Raw genomic sequence first — 15,521 nt, 5'->3', positions numbered from 1 at the left:
ATGCAAGACGGGAAAGTGTGAAAGAGAAAAGATAACCTTTCCTTCATGCTTAATTTGACTTCACTCACCAATTCCTTTGCATATCCCAAGCACACACCAATCCTCCCTAGTGGATTAGATTAGATCAGGTCCTTTCAAAGGTGAGAGAGGAGTGAAACGCTTCACTAGGAAACCCAACTGGATGTGCCTAAAGATACATGTAAGAGGATAATCTCTGCAAGAGAATTTATAATAGAGAGAGCCCAGAGATAACCTAAATATTTGTTTATAAAGAACAAGTTGCATCAACTATGGCACATTACAGTTAACGCAGCACAGTACTTCCAGGGGCTTAGGATAAATCATCTTTGATTCCTTTTTGTTTTCTCTCACTCTCTGCATGAATACCATCAGTAAATCCTGTTGACTCTACCTTCAAAATAGATGCAGAATCTGACCAGTTCTCATTACCTTCTGCCACCCTGATCTTAAACCACTATTATCTCTCTCGTATATTTTTGCCATTACCTTCAACCTGGTCTTCCTGTGTTCACTTTTGCCCTAGTTTCTAGCTGCAGTAGCATGCTTGCTGTTTCTTCGACCTGTTAGTAACATTCCTACCTCAGGACCTTTGCATAGGCTGCTCCTGCCATCTGGAAAACTCTCACAGGGTCCTCATAGCTCCCTTTCTCATCTGCTCAAGCCTGCTTCCCAGTGAGGTCTGCTTCACCCATCCCAGTTTTTAATTGCAACCCACTCCACTCTGAGTTTAGTACTCCCAATTTCCTTTTTCCTGCTCTATGCTTTTCCCATAGCAATTATTACTTTTTCATGTACAATACATTATTAACTTATTTATTAAGCATATTGTCTTTTTTCTGTCCACTGGAATGTAAGCTCCCTTGCCTTTTTTTTTTCTTTTGTTGTTCACTGTTACATCCTCAGCACCTAGAATAGATTCAGGCATATAGTAGATATTTAATAAATATTTGTTGAAGAATGAATAAATTCTTTACAGTGAGTTAGTATGGAATCTTAAAATCAATGGGGAGGGTGCTCTACCTATATTGACATGGAAACATCTCCAAGGTATATTTTTAAATTTTAAAAATCAAGTAAAACTATTAATATATATTTAAATATAAATATTTATAATACATGCATACATCTGCATATATATGCATACATGTATATATAGTAACTTCATTTATGTTTAAAAAAACAAAGCCATATATTAGTATCTGCATACATATATATAATATACATATATAAACACATAAAATATTGGGAAGGCCATATTCTAGACATATACTAACAATTGCTTTTTAGGAAGAATGAAGGAGACATTTTTTTATTCTATATATCTCTCTAATTTTAAAACGTTATCCTACAAAAGGCTGTATTAATGTATTTCTTGTGTCTGTTTTTATTTAGATTTTCTATGTTGATGTACATTTTGAAAAAAATTAAATATATGTGCAGAAAATTTAGCATTCTTTCTTACATTTTCCTGGATCCACTAACCTGGACAAGTTGCTAGCAGAGAGGTTTCAAATGGAAGGTGTGAACCTCTGACCAATGGAGTGTCCGAGCCCACTTGACCTGATTCCCCCCACCAGACCCACGTACTTTCCCACGCGACACTGTGAGCGCCTTGGGAGCAGAGCCATGATTGTTTGGGTCTTGCTGTAGCCCTGCTGTAGCCCTGTGTTCTAGCACAATGCTTTGGACTTAGGAGGTGCACAGTACATATTTGTTTCACTGAGGCAGCTCTCTCCTCCCTGTCCCCTGGAATCTTTCAGCCATGGGAATTCCTAGGGCTCTCTGGGATGCAGCCTCAGTTCACTCTCCTCCCTGCAGGTGGCAGTCTTCGTCGGCTGGAGCGAGCTGCTCTTCTAGAGCAAGGGCTCTCAATCCATCAGGCACAACGCGTGCTTCCCGTTAACACTTATTTCACAACACCCCTTTACCATTCTGGAATGAAATTAGTAGATGCAATAATCCTCCTACAAATATAACTTCGAAAACCAACACATCGCCCTTGCTTTAATTGAGAAATAAAAGGAAAGTAATTGATAATAAAATACTGTGTATTTTAATGGCAAATGCTTGGGTGTGATTTCCCTAGAAGATATGAAGATGCTTTACTCATGTCTAGGACCCCTGTGAATGGCACAGCCACAGATACTGTCTGATATAGGAGCAGCATTTCAATTTCTGAAGCAATTTTTTAAAATGGTAGACAATTCCTGGTAGAACAAACACTAAATGAAACAAAGTACCAACTTCTCTTAATTTATATGCATTATCAGTCCCCCCAAAATATATTATATATTAAAGCCACACTCACCACTCTCACCAAAAAAAAACAAACAGATTCTAGGCTGAGATAATAGTAAACAGGTGTTTTACCTAGGCAGGCCAATTTTTTGTTGTACAGAACTACTCTTTATACTGCAGGATGTCCGTCTCCCTGGCCTCTCACCCACTGATTGCCGCCACTGAACCTTGAAATATGACTAGTGGGATTAAAGAACTAAACTTTTAATCTAATTCAATTTACACATACTTCTTTTATTCTTATTTTTTATTGAACTGGAGTTGATTTACAATGTTAATTTCAGGTGTACAGCAATGCAATTCAGATATACATATATGTACATATATATATATATTTTCCAGATTCTTTTCCATTACAGCTCATTACAAGAAATTGAATATAGTTCCCTGTGCTGTACAGTAGGTCCTTGTTTATCTACTTTATGTACAGTAATGTGTATCTATTCATCCCAAACTCCTTTTTTTCATATTTTTTAACAGTTTTTATTGAGTTATAGTCATTTTACAATGTTGTGGCAAATTCCAGTGTAGAGCACAATTTTTCAGTTATACATGATCATATATATATTCACTGTCATATTTTTTTCTCTGTGAGCTACCATAAGGTCTTGTATATATTTCCCTGTGCTATACAGTATAATCTTGTTTATCTATTCTACATTTTGAAATCCCAGTGTGTCCCTTCCCACCCCTCACCCCCTTGGCAACCACAAGTTTGTATTCTATGTCTATGAGTCTGTTTCTGTTTTGTATTTATTAATTTATTTTAGATTCCACATATGAGCGATCTCATATGATATTTTTCTTTCTCTTTCTGGTTTACTTCCTCAGAATGATGACTTCTAGGTCCATCCAAGTTGCAGCGAATGGCATTATTTTATTCTTTTTATGGTTGAGTAGTATTCCATTGTATAAATATACCACATCTTCTTTATCCAGTCATCTGTTGATGGACACTTAGGCTCTTTCCATGTCTTGGCTATTCATCCCAAACTCCTAATCTATCCCTCCACCCTCATTTCCCTCTGGTAACCACAGTTTATTTTCTGTGTCTGTGAGTCTACACATACATTTTTAAAACTTTTAAGTATGATTGGAACAACGTGGGTATGTGAGTCTACTTTGTCAGTTATTAATTTTATGAAATTACAAGTTTCATTTGTTTATTTTCTACTTTTTTAACATTGCTACTGGAAAATTAAAAAATACATATGTGCTATGTTACATTCATATGTATATTTCTCCCGAAGAGTACTGAGGTAGAGAAAAATCAGGACTGTTTTGCAGCCTCAGAGAGCTCTCCTTGCTTTCTCTCTGGTAGGAATAAAGGAGTTAGAAGAACTAGTTCCTTATTCTCTAGGTGGCAAACCAGGGGCTGCAGGGACAGGGTTGTTGCAATGGTAGAATAATCCCAAGTGATTATTTTTTAATGAAGTCCCAGATTTTGGCCTGTGGTTTCTGGCAGGGTTGATGTTTTTCCACTACACTCACCCTCTGCTTGGTGAACCTTCCCTTTACATTCTGACGTGGGGGTTTTGGCCTGTGATACACAGATTGCTGCCAGCTCTGCTCAGAGGCAGTGAGGAAAAGGTGTTTCAGAGTGCAAGGAAGATGGCCCATCTCTCCATGCCGGCAATTTATAGATGATGCTGGTGGTTAAATTTCAAAGCCAACCGTGGGGACTCCTCTGAGGCAGAACTTAGAGAACCAGCGCACTGGTAGCTAACTCACATCCCAGTCACAGAGAGGCCTCACTGATCCTATATTCACAAGTTTATTACGGGTTTTAGATGAGACTAGACTAGTTAAAATCCTTTCCTGTCTCACTTTTAAAGACTTGATGTTTCCCCTCTCAGTGATCAGCTTGATGATGTGAGAGAAGCGTTAATGTTGAGAAGCCTGAACTTTGGGGTCAGACCTGGGTGAGTGAGAATAACAGCTGACATTTCATGGCTGTGGGACCCTGGGCAGATAGCGTGACCTCTTTGAGCTTCTTTCTGTAACATACCTCCCTCGTCCATAGCAAATGCTCAATAAACAGTAGCTGTTTTTCACTATGAAGAGGGTGAGAGTCAGAGGTGGCAAGACTTTTTAAGCCAGAAAGCATCTTAGAACAGCATCTCCGAGATTCTTTTTCTCAGAGCACTGGTTTCATGAAATAGAATTCCAATTTAGGAGTTTTGTGGGCACTACATTTTAGAAACGGTGTTTCCCCCACTTGGAGATTGACCAAGGCCATTAGTATATTTAACATTCTGGGAAGTCCTGCAGTAAAGAAATCAGTTTCACTTGACTTAACCCAGAAGTTCCCAAACTTATTGGGATTTTTTTTTTCCCTCCATGAAATAACTGTTAGTTCTGTGGGTTACACTTTGGGAACAGACGGCGTGGGAGAAAATGCCTTATTTTCCAATCAGAGCCTCTTGATCCCACACTTTGGGTAGGCTGGTCTCCTCATCAGATTGTCCTGTGATATGGGGCAGGAGAGGGACAAGTGGGACAGGCCACCAGACTATGTTCCATGTCACCTACATCCGGAGGGAGCTTAGACAACCTTATACGTTTTTTTTGAACAATGGTGATGTGAGCTATGATAATCTCTTGAAGCATTGCTTTGGAAATTTCTATTTTGGTTGGTGGTAGAGCAAGGGGGAACTGGAAACTTAGATTTTGGTTTTCATGTTTTTTATAAAGTTGCATGGACTCTCACAACATTCTAGGAATGATCAATGGCTATAATAATCTTCTGCCATAACAATATTTTAAAAAAAAATGCCAGACTGAGGTTTAAATACACACACACACCTCTGTGTGGTAATGTATGAGCAGATTAAGAGGATATGTTTAATTTATAAGCCCTACACTGATTAGAAAAGATAGCTGTGGAAAGATCACTAAAGGATAATGTTCATACTCAATTTGCAATAATTGCACATTTCTTTCATCAAGACACATATCTAATGTAATCTCCCAAATCCCAAAGTACACATAAAAATAAAGTCCAGTAAATGACATCAGACAGGATAGGATTAAAATTCTACTCAGTGAAGATTCGGAATATACTAGAGTCTAAATCAAAATGCACAGAAGCAAACCTCAGTACCTGTGAATACTTCCGTGAGAGCAATTTTATCGCCAATTGGTATTATTAACATTTCAAACATTAAAACACTGGAATAGTACAATAAATGACCATCAAGAATATTTATTAATAAATAAATGAATATTAACGAGCATTTTTTCATTTTCATTTCATATATATGCATATATATTTAAATATGCATATATAGTGAGGGCATACATTTTTTCATGATAAATTGCAGACATCATGACATTTTACTTTAAATATTCTAGCATGTATCTCCTACAAAAAGGACATTCTCATACATAATCACATAACATTATCCTGCCTATGAAAATGAAAAATAATTCTCTAATTCCATCTGGTACCAACTCTAGAGTCGTTTCTCCAGGAACCAATCAAGCAAGGCTCGTATATTGCATTTGGTTTTATCTCTTTAAATCTAGAGTGTTCTGCTTATCTCAACATTTTTTCCCTGTATATTGACTTTTTTGGTTGAGACTAGTTGTCTTGTGGGATGTCCCACATAGTAGCTTTGTCCATCTGTTTCTTATTGGGATCTTTTAGTTCATTCATCTATCATTGCCTGTGCTTCTTGTAAACCAAAAGTTAGGTCTAAAGACTTGATTACATAAATATTTAACATTTTTGCCTAAAATTCTTCATTAGTGGAGTGATCATTTATTCCCCTTTGCCTCCTGTCCCAGTATAACTGTAAATAGTGCTTTTCAGTGTTCAGAATGTCCTCCTTTGGACATCCCATCTGTAAATGAAGCATCACATTAGGAGACACAGAATGTCTGTTTACCCCACCATTAGGGATAAAGTATTCTCTAAGTAATGAAAAAAAAGTAATAAACTGGAACCCTCCTACACTGCTGGTGAGAATGTAGTTTGGTACAACCATTATGAAAAACAGTATGGAGATTGCTTAAAAAACTAAAAATAGACTTTCCATACAATCCAGAAATCTCTCTCCCAGGCATATATCTAGAGGGACCTCTAATTCAAAAAGATACATGCACCCCAATGTTCATAGCAGCACTATTTACAGTAGCAAAGATATGGAAACAATCTAAATGTCCATTGACAGATGACTAGATAAAGAAGATGTGGTGTGTGTGTGTGTGTGTGTGTGTGTGTGTGTGTGTGTGTGTGTGTGTAATGGAATACTACTCAGCCATAAAAAAGAATGAAATAATGCCATTTGCAGCAGCATGGATGGACCTAGAGATTATCATCCTAAGTGAAGTAAGTCAGACAGCAAAAGACAGATACATGATATCACTTATATGTGGAATCTAAAAAAAAGACACAAAACAACTTTTACAAAGCAGAAACAGACTCACAGATGTAGAAAACAAACATGGTTGCAAAGGGGAAGGGAGGGGAGAGGGTAAATTAGGAATTCAGGATTAACAGTTACACACCACTATACATAAAATAGATAAACAACAAGGATGTACTGTAACCTCACACCAGCCAGAATGGCCATCATTCAAAAGTCCACAGATGACAAATGCTGGACAGGCTGTGGAGAAAAGGGAATCCTCCTACACTACTGGTGGGAATGCAGGTTGGTACAGCCACTGTGGAGAATAGTATGGAGATTCCTCAAAAGACTAGGAATATACTTACCATATGACCCAGGAATCCTGCTCCTGGGCATATATCCAGAAGGAACCCTACTTCAAAAAGATACCTGCACCCCAATGTTCATAGCAACACTGTTTACAATAGCCAAGACATGGAAACAGCCTAAATGTCCATCAACAGATAACTGGATAAAGAAGTTGTGGTATATTTATACAATGGAATACTATTTAGCCATAAAAACGACAACATAACACCATTTGCAGCAACATGGATGTCCCTGGAGAATGTCATTCTAAGTGGAGTAAGCCAGAAAGAGAAAGAAAAATACCATATGAGATCGCTCATATGTGGATTCTGTAAAAAATAAATAAATAAATAAATATAAAACAGAAACAGACTCATAGACATAGAATACAAACTTGTGGTTGCCAAGGGGGAGCAGGGTGGGAAGGGACAGACTGGGAGTTTGAAATTTGTAGATACTGACAGGCATATGTAGAATAGATAAACAAGATTATACTGTATAGCACAGGGAAATATAGACAAGATCTTGTGGTAGCTCACAGTGAAAAAAAATGTGACAATGAATATATGTATGTTCATGTATAACCGAAAAATTGTGCTCTACACTGGAAATTGACACAACATTGTAAAATGACTATAACTCAATGAAAAAAAAGTTTAAAAAAAAAAGTGAGGCTTAGAGAGGGCAAGTGACTTGTCCAAGGTCACACAGTCACATGAGATGCCAACTCAAGTCTGCTCAATTCCAAAGCCTGTGCCTTAGACCAGGGCTGTCCAATAGAACTCTCTATGGTGATGGTAATGTCTATATCTGTACTGACCAATACAATATTGTCCAATGCAAGTGGCTGCTGAGCCCTGGAAATGGAGATAGTATAACTGAGGAAATGAATTTTTAAATTTTCTTTATTTTTAATTTTAATGTGTCTAGCTACCTGTGGCTAGAGACTATTATATCAGACAGTGCAACTCTTACTCCCAGTTGTTAAAATAAATAAATAAATCCCCCGACCAAAACCAAAACCAAAACCAAAACAAAAAAACAAGGATGTACTGTATTGCACAGGGAACTATATTTGATATCTTGTAATAGCCTATAATGAAAAAGAATCTGAAAAAATAGATGTATAATTGAATCACTTTGCTGTATACCTGAAACACTGCAAATCAACTATACTTCAATAAAAAAGGTAATAAGCCCCATATGAGATTATAATTGATTAATTTTGTTTCTTAAGTCATCTCTACTTTCAATAACCCATCAGAATTTTATGTGACTGGGTACAATCCTGAGTAAATGATTCTACCTTAAGTTTGACTCAAGTTAAAGTCACTTTTTTTTGTATTAAAATGGTGTGAAAATTAAAGACCTAAAGGTAAGACCAGATACTGTAAAACTTGTAGAGTAAAACAGAACACTCTGACATAAATTGCAGCAATATTTTTTTCGAACCAGCTGCTAAAGTAATGGAAATAAAAGCAAAAATAAACAAATGGGACCTAATTAAAAAGCTTTTGCACAGCTAAGTATACTATCAACGAAATGAAAAGACAGCCTACAGAATGGGAGAAAATATTTGCAAATGATGTGACTGACAAGGAACTAATTTCCAAAATATACAAACAGCTCATATACCTTAATATCAAAAAAACAAGCAACCCAATCAAAAAGTGGGCAGAAGACCTAAATAGACATCGCTCCAAAGAAGACATCCAGATGGCCAATAAGCACATGAAAAGATGTTCACCATCGCTAGTTGTTAGAGAAATGCAAATCAAAACTACAGTGAGGTATCATCTCACACCAGTCAGAACAGCCATCATTAAGAAGTCTACAAATAAATTCTGGAGAGGATGTGGAGAAAAAGGAACCCTCCTACACTGTTGATGGGAATGTAAATTGGTGCAGCCACTATGGAGGACAGTATGAAGATTCCTTAAAAACCTAAAAATAAACTTACTATATGATCCAGCAATACCACTCCTGGGCATGTATCTGGAGAAAAATACAATTCAAAATGACACCTGCACCCCAATGTTCACAGCAGCACTATTTACAATAGCCAAAATATGGAAACAGCCTAAATGTCTATCAACAGATGACTGGACAAAGATGTTGTGGTATATTTATACAATGGAATATTACTCAGCTATAAAAAAGAATAAAATAATGTCATTTGTAGCAACATGGGTGGACCTGGAGATTGTCGTTCTAAGTGAAGCAAGCCAGAAAGAGAAATAAAAACACCGTATGATATCGCTTACATGTGGAACCTGAAAAAAAGACACGAACTTATTTACAAAATAGAAACAGACTCACAGACACAGAGAAAAACTTATGATTACCAGGGGGAAAGGGAGTGGGAAGGGAGAAATTGAGAGTCCCAAGTTTGCAGATAGTAACTACTATATAAAATAGATAAACAAGTTTATACTGTATAGCACAGGGAACTACATTCAATATCTTGTAGTAACCTGTAATGAAAAAGAATATGAAAACAAATATATGTATGTATATGTATGACTGAAACATTGTGCTGTACACCAGAACTTGACACAACATTGTAAACTGACTATACTTTCAATAAAAAAGAATGGAAAAAATGATATGAAAAAATACATTTTTTTTACAATAAAATGATGTTATTTCCTATTAGTTGTATTCATCCAGAGGGAAAATGACAGAAGTTGCAGATTTCATTGTCTGCAGCCAATTGCATAAGTTCATCTGTATCTTAAGTTTTAGGCACAGTTTACTTTAAAAGAAAACAGGGGTTTTTTTGTAATGTTAATATCAATACTAATTATAAGAAATTTGGAAAAAATATAGAAAAATATAAAAAATAAAATAAACATCACCTCTAATCACCTTCTCAGACAGAACCATTTTTAACATTTTAAAGGATTAACTTTGAGTCTTTTCTCCTTTACAATTTTATGTAGTAAATTCTCTATCACAGACCAAAAACATTTTGTGTGACACCTTTTCCCACTTAATTTGTTTCATAAGTATTTTCCCGTATTATTTCAAACTCTGTAAATCTTTCTAAAAAATGACTACGCACTCTTTCATTTTGTGGCATTCCTACTGTTAAATATTTAAGTTTTCAGTTTTTTTCTTATTGTGAATAATGTTATAGAGAACATTTGTCTCTATAAATATTTCTCTCCACTTAAAATGTTCTCCTTAGGAGTGCTCCTAACCACTTCCGGTTTGGCACTGCTAGATTCAAACTGATTTTTGCTCAGATAAACTCTTACAGTTTTTTTTTAAAAGAACATGAAAATGAGTATATGTATGTATATGCATGACTGGGACATTGTGCTGTGCACCAGAAATGGATGCATTGTAACTGACTATACTTCAGTTAAAAAAAAACTTCAAAATGTTTAATATGCCTCAATGTATCTTTTCACAGGTGTGGTGACAGGAGAACCCAAGGAGACTCTCAGGGGGCCCCCAGGAGCAACGACCAACAGCAGGGAAGGTGCCTGTGGAGCACCTTCAGTTGCTGCTTTCCGGCCACCCCTAGAGCTGGTGGGTAAGTTTCCTCCATCCTCCATCCATAGCTTTTGCATTATAAACTTTCAGACTTTATTTGAACTTTTGTCTCTGGAAACTGCTGGAGTTGGACTGTACCTACATTAGACTGGGTCCAAGGTTGGACTGGTTGTGACTTAATCTGGACAGGGTTAAATATGACTGGATAGAGCTGTGGGTTGCACCCCTTTTGCAGCTAGGGTCCTTCCAACTGTTGTCAGCTCTCAGGGAAATTGTCTAAGTCCTTTTTTCTTTTGGGAGTGGCTCTGGATCTTGGGAAGGTGGTATCTTTTGCACCCTCTTTGGGGATCCCTCTTCATCCAAGAGATTGTTCAATACTGCCAGGAATATTTACTATTTGTCCCAGCTGAAACCTGAAAAAATATTTGCAAGGATTTTTTTTTTTTTTTAAGTAGTTCTTTGCTCAGAACTTGGCCAAATTGGAAGCTGATGTTCAGAGCCTGATAAGAACTTTTGTTTTAGACCTTCTCCCTTAAAACTAATGAAACTATGTATCCAGATGGAAAGAAAAACATTCCGAAGCCATTGTGGAAGGAGTTGTATTCCAGAGACACACAGGTCTAAATCTAGAATGTAGGACTCTTGATCTCCCATCTTAGTTGAAGATCTTCTATTGATATAAAGAAGCAAATAGAGCATAATGTATGGCTGCATCAGCCTCTTGATGTCATTCATTCAAGCTGCAATCCAGTTCTTTGAGGAATTAAAAACAACTGTATTTGTCTTACAAATTGAGCCTTTACAAGAACAGAAATTCAACTCTAGAAATGATTCCATGCCACCTATCCTTTTTACCAATCCCAGAATCTCCACTTTTCATGTCAAAAGCCTTGCAGATACTGTAGAAGATACTAGATTTAGGGGGAAAAGCCCTTCTTGGAGATACTTACATCCTTTCTCTGAGCCTTTGAGATGTAAATGTTCCACCTGGTCTTCTCTAGGAACCTAGAGCCATCTCTTGAAATGCAAACTACAAGGGCAGTAATTCTGATCCCAGAAAATAAAAGATATTTGGAAATTAAGTGAATGAAAACTCTTAAAGTCTTTTAATAAATATTAGTAAAAGCCTTAGCCATCTGAGAGGTAACTGTAACTTATCCTGTCTGCCAGAAACACAATTTGGATCCAACTGTTCTTTTATAAACCAGTGAGTATTCTATTACTGTACCTGTCTTATGGCTAAAATTTAAAAGTAAAAGCTATAAGATCTCTGCATTCATCTGTATGTTTATGTATGTCTATGTATGTGTGTTATAGATGTTTGATATTTTTCGACCTCCTAATAGTATTGCCAAAAGTAATTTGTAAAGAACTGTTTAATTGGCTTAAAGACAAACATTGATATAAATCAAGTCTATGCTCAGAAATATAGAAGCTAACCCAAATGTTTTTCAAGTTCATGTGATGTAGGATAATCTTTGGCAAATAAAAGCTAGTTGAAGCTTGCTGGTTTAATTAAAATAGGCATGTCTTTAGAGTTACAGCATTAAAAATAATTTTTTCATTTTACCTAGGTTTACTAGAAGTCAAATAAGCTCATGTTATCTCTGTTACAGAATTTGTCAGCAAGAAAGATAGCTTAAGATGATGGCTAGCTATTTAATGTCTCATGAAGTTTTCATGAGTAATCTAAACACAATTGTTAAAACAAGTAAATTAAATAGCTGTAAGTGACATTAAACCCTAAAAGTGAACTTTTCAACAATAATAATGCTTTAGGTATGTCTACTTAAGAGTAATTTCCAAAATATTTTTGGTAACTTGAAACCTTACAGTTATGAGATTAGTTAAATGATGGATATTCATTGAATATCTAGATCACTTCCAAATAAGGAAAAATACTGAAATATAAATTACTGACATAGGTTTATCCACTTTTGATTTCCTTTTACAGAGAACTATAGATGTTTGTGTGTATTAGTAAATATAACACATTCAAAATTTTACTATGAGGAAGAATATACTTGTAGAAATTGTGAAATGTGTTTACAAATTTGCCAGTCCACAGAATGCTGTGTAGCAGATGGTTTACAATCGCTTACTTCTTAGCTTTCACTAGAAATAAAGGGTTCTAAGGGTTAAGGATTCTAATCAGTATATGTAATTATGCTACTTAGAAAAATCAGAGCATAAAGGAACAATTGTGTGAAAAGTAGATAGGAAAATAGACTGACCGGTTGTTCCAGAGTTAGGAAGAGAAAAACACAGGGCAAGACCTGAATGGATATAAAAATATTGTAGAAGGTTAGTGGAAAAGGAACCTTGGAGAAGGAATTTTATGTATGGTCAAGCTGACTAAAATGAGAATGGATTTATTTAAATTTTTAAGGATGAATTTTAATATGAAAAGTATATAAAATTAGAGTTTGTCCTTCTCTCTTTGACAAAGTGTTCTTGGAATGTCGGTCGGCTCTTGATTGTGAAAGGTTGCTGTTGTTGTTTACCTTTTGGGTAATCCACCTGGAAAGCAAAGGTTTGGAGTCTTCCAAAATCCTTTTCTGTGCTTCATTTCATCTTTATTGGATCTCTTATTACTTAAGAAAACCCAGTCTTCTCAATAGTGATAGAGCGAAGTTTTGTTCGCAACTAGGTAACCTTCTATGTTTGCTTTTAAAATTTTCTATTGTCAATTTATTTAAATTGATAATTAAGTATTATTTCATAGTGATCTGAGGTCTTGTTTAGTCAAATGTCCAAACCTTTTGACATTTTGACAACTTCCCCAAATCAAATTATAAATGCAGTCTTTTGGACCTCGAAGTAACTTTGAAATTTCCCAGAGGAGCCCTGGAAAACCTCCAAGGATGTGTCTCTCACCTGGTAAAAGAGAGATGTTAAACGAATTATGTTTATATGATATGTTAAATTATGTGGGAAGTATTGTCAGATAATAAGTGGTGATACACTTTCTTAGGTGCTATGTTTTTGGATATATGTTACAATATAGGTATTCCAAAAATTGCTTAAGTATCCTAGAAATTTGACAGTACTATCCTGTTATTGTCCTAAATTATTGTATGTCCTACTGTAGAGCACAGGGAACTATCTTCAATACCTTGTGGTGGCCTATCATGAAAAAGAATGAAAAGGGATGCGTGTATCTATGTATAACTGAATCACTATGCTGCACACCAGAAATTAACGTAACATTGTAAATCGACTGTACTTCAATTAAAAAAAAAGAAATACCGTGTCAAAATTAAAAAAAAAAAGATTATTGTTAATTAAAGAAAACCAGATAGCTCAAGTTAAGGCATTTAGTATTTTTCTATATATGAGAAGTTGCAGAAGTCTGGGCTCATTGGAATCGTTGCTTTGATTGAGGGTCTCAGCCTGAGCCTCCTCAGGGGGTACGTTGGGGGTGGTTACAGTGGCTGATGGCTTGATGGTGGCACCTTTGGGGAGGCTGCAATGTGGTAGCTTGATGGCTGCAAAATCCTCTGTTTATTGATATGGTGAGCAATATTTTTCATTCACAGCCCGTGAATACCTCATGGATACGAAATCAAAACGCTAAGGACAACCAATTATAAACAGCCAACTAGGCTTTAAGCTGTAGCCAAATCAGTGATTTCCTTATTTTGCTTCTGCCTTTTCGCTATAAAAGTCTCTCTCCAAGCTCCTGGTGGTGAAGCTTCCTCACCATTTCTAACTTCTACATTGGTGTCGCCTGATTTGGATCAATTTTGCTCACACAAACTCTTAAAATTAAAAAAAATACACACATCTGCTTGAGAGAAATTACCGGGTTGAAAGTAATGAATTTTTGTCCATTTATGTTCCCTCTGTTTATCAAAGTAAGATAAGCTTATCACAGACAAGTAAAATATAATGAAACTAGGAAGGAAAAAATAGTCATTCAGAGTCTTCCACCCGGGGGCAACTGATGCTGAGGTTTTTGGCATGATTTCTTCTGATTTATGCAGTCATTTTCTTTCTTAGTGAGGTTCAAGGATGCAAACCTTTCTAAGGCTTTGGATAATACTGCCAGAATTGCTTTCAATTTATCGATTTATCCTCCTTCTGGAGGTGTGTGTGACTTTTCTGAAAAGTTAACATTAAAATTATCAAGTAAGCACCGTCGCTTCAAAATTCATGATTTTGGTCTGGCTCACTGAATGTCTGTGAACATAGGACTGGGCATAAAAACATACAAAACTCACGTTACTTGGAAAACTCATTGCCAGCTTTTGATTTCTTTGCATAATTAAAGGATTCTTTTTTTTTCATTCAACCCATTCAATTCGGTTGTGTTCAAAATTCTAACTTAATTTAAATTTAATGAATCGTCAAAAGCACAACTGCGCAAAAATGCATGAATGCATAGGCTCTGGTTGAAGTCTACCCTTTTGAAAAGCTACCTTTGCTAATGGTGTTTATTCCTTGGGCAACCGAAAATGCCTATTTAATGAGTAGCAGTGGACGTCCACTCACTGGTCTTTCTGGGTGAAGGCAGACTTTCAGTCACTTTTTAATACTTGTTTCCTGGGATGGATGGAAGAAAATATTCTCTTCGTTTATCACGGCAAACTTCTTCATGGCGTGGTGCAGGTAGAAAATAATGGTACTCTTTTGTTTACACTGGAGTAAATGAATGAGGCTGATGGAATCAGAGGTGATCACCTAGAAGCCCGGGGCCTCACCTGGCTGTTCTGAGGGTGCAGGGATCCACATTTCAGCCTCCTGTGATCCATTCATGGTACATCAGGGCCAGCTCTGTGTCCTAGGGATCTGAGAGGAATGTATCTTCTTGTGTTACAAAGAGCCTATCTTTCATATTTTAAAATGTTATTTCTGTGTGTATGTGTGTGTGTTTGATCTTTTCCTTGCTTGTATTGCTTGAGGCCTTATAACTGAACCCCTTCTTAATAGAAATGCAGGTGTTTTTCTTGACAACTTTCTGACCCTACTTCTTCAGTCTTCTCCACAAAATACACT

This window comes from Camelus ferus, chromosome 3 (assembly GCF_009834535.1).
Source record: "Camelus ferus isolate YT-003-E chromosome 3, BCGSAC_Cfer_1.0, whole genome shotgun sequence".
Lineage (NCBI taxonomy): Eukaryota > Metazoa > Chordata > Mammalia > Artiodactyla > Camelidae > Camelus > Camelus ferus.
Note: the sequence above shows the minus strand (reverse complement) of the source record.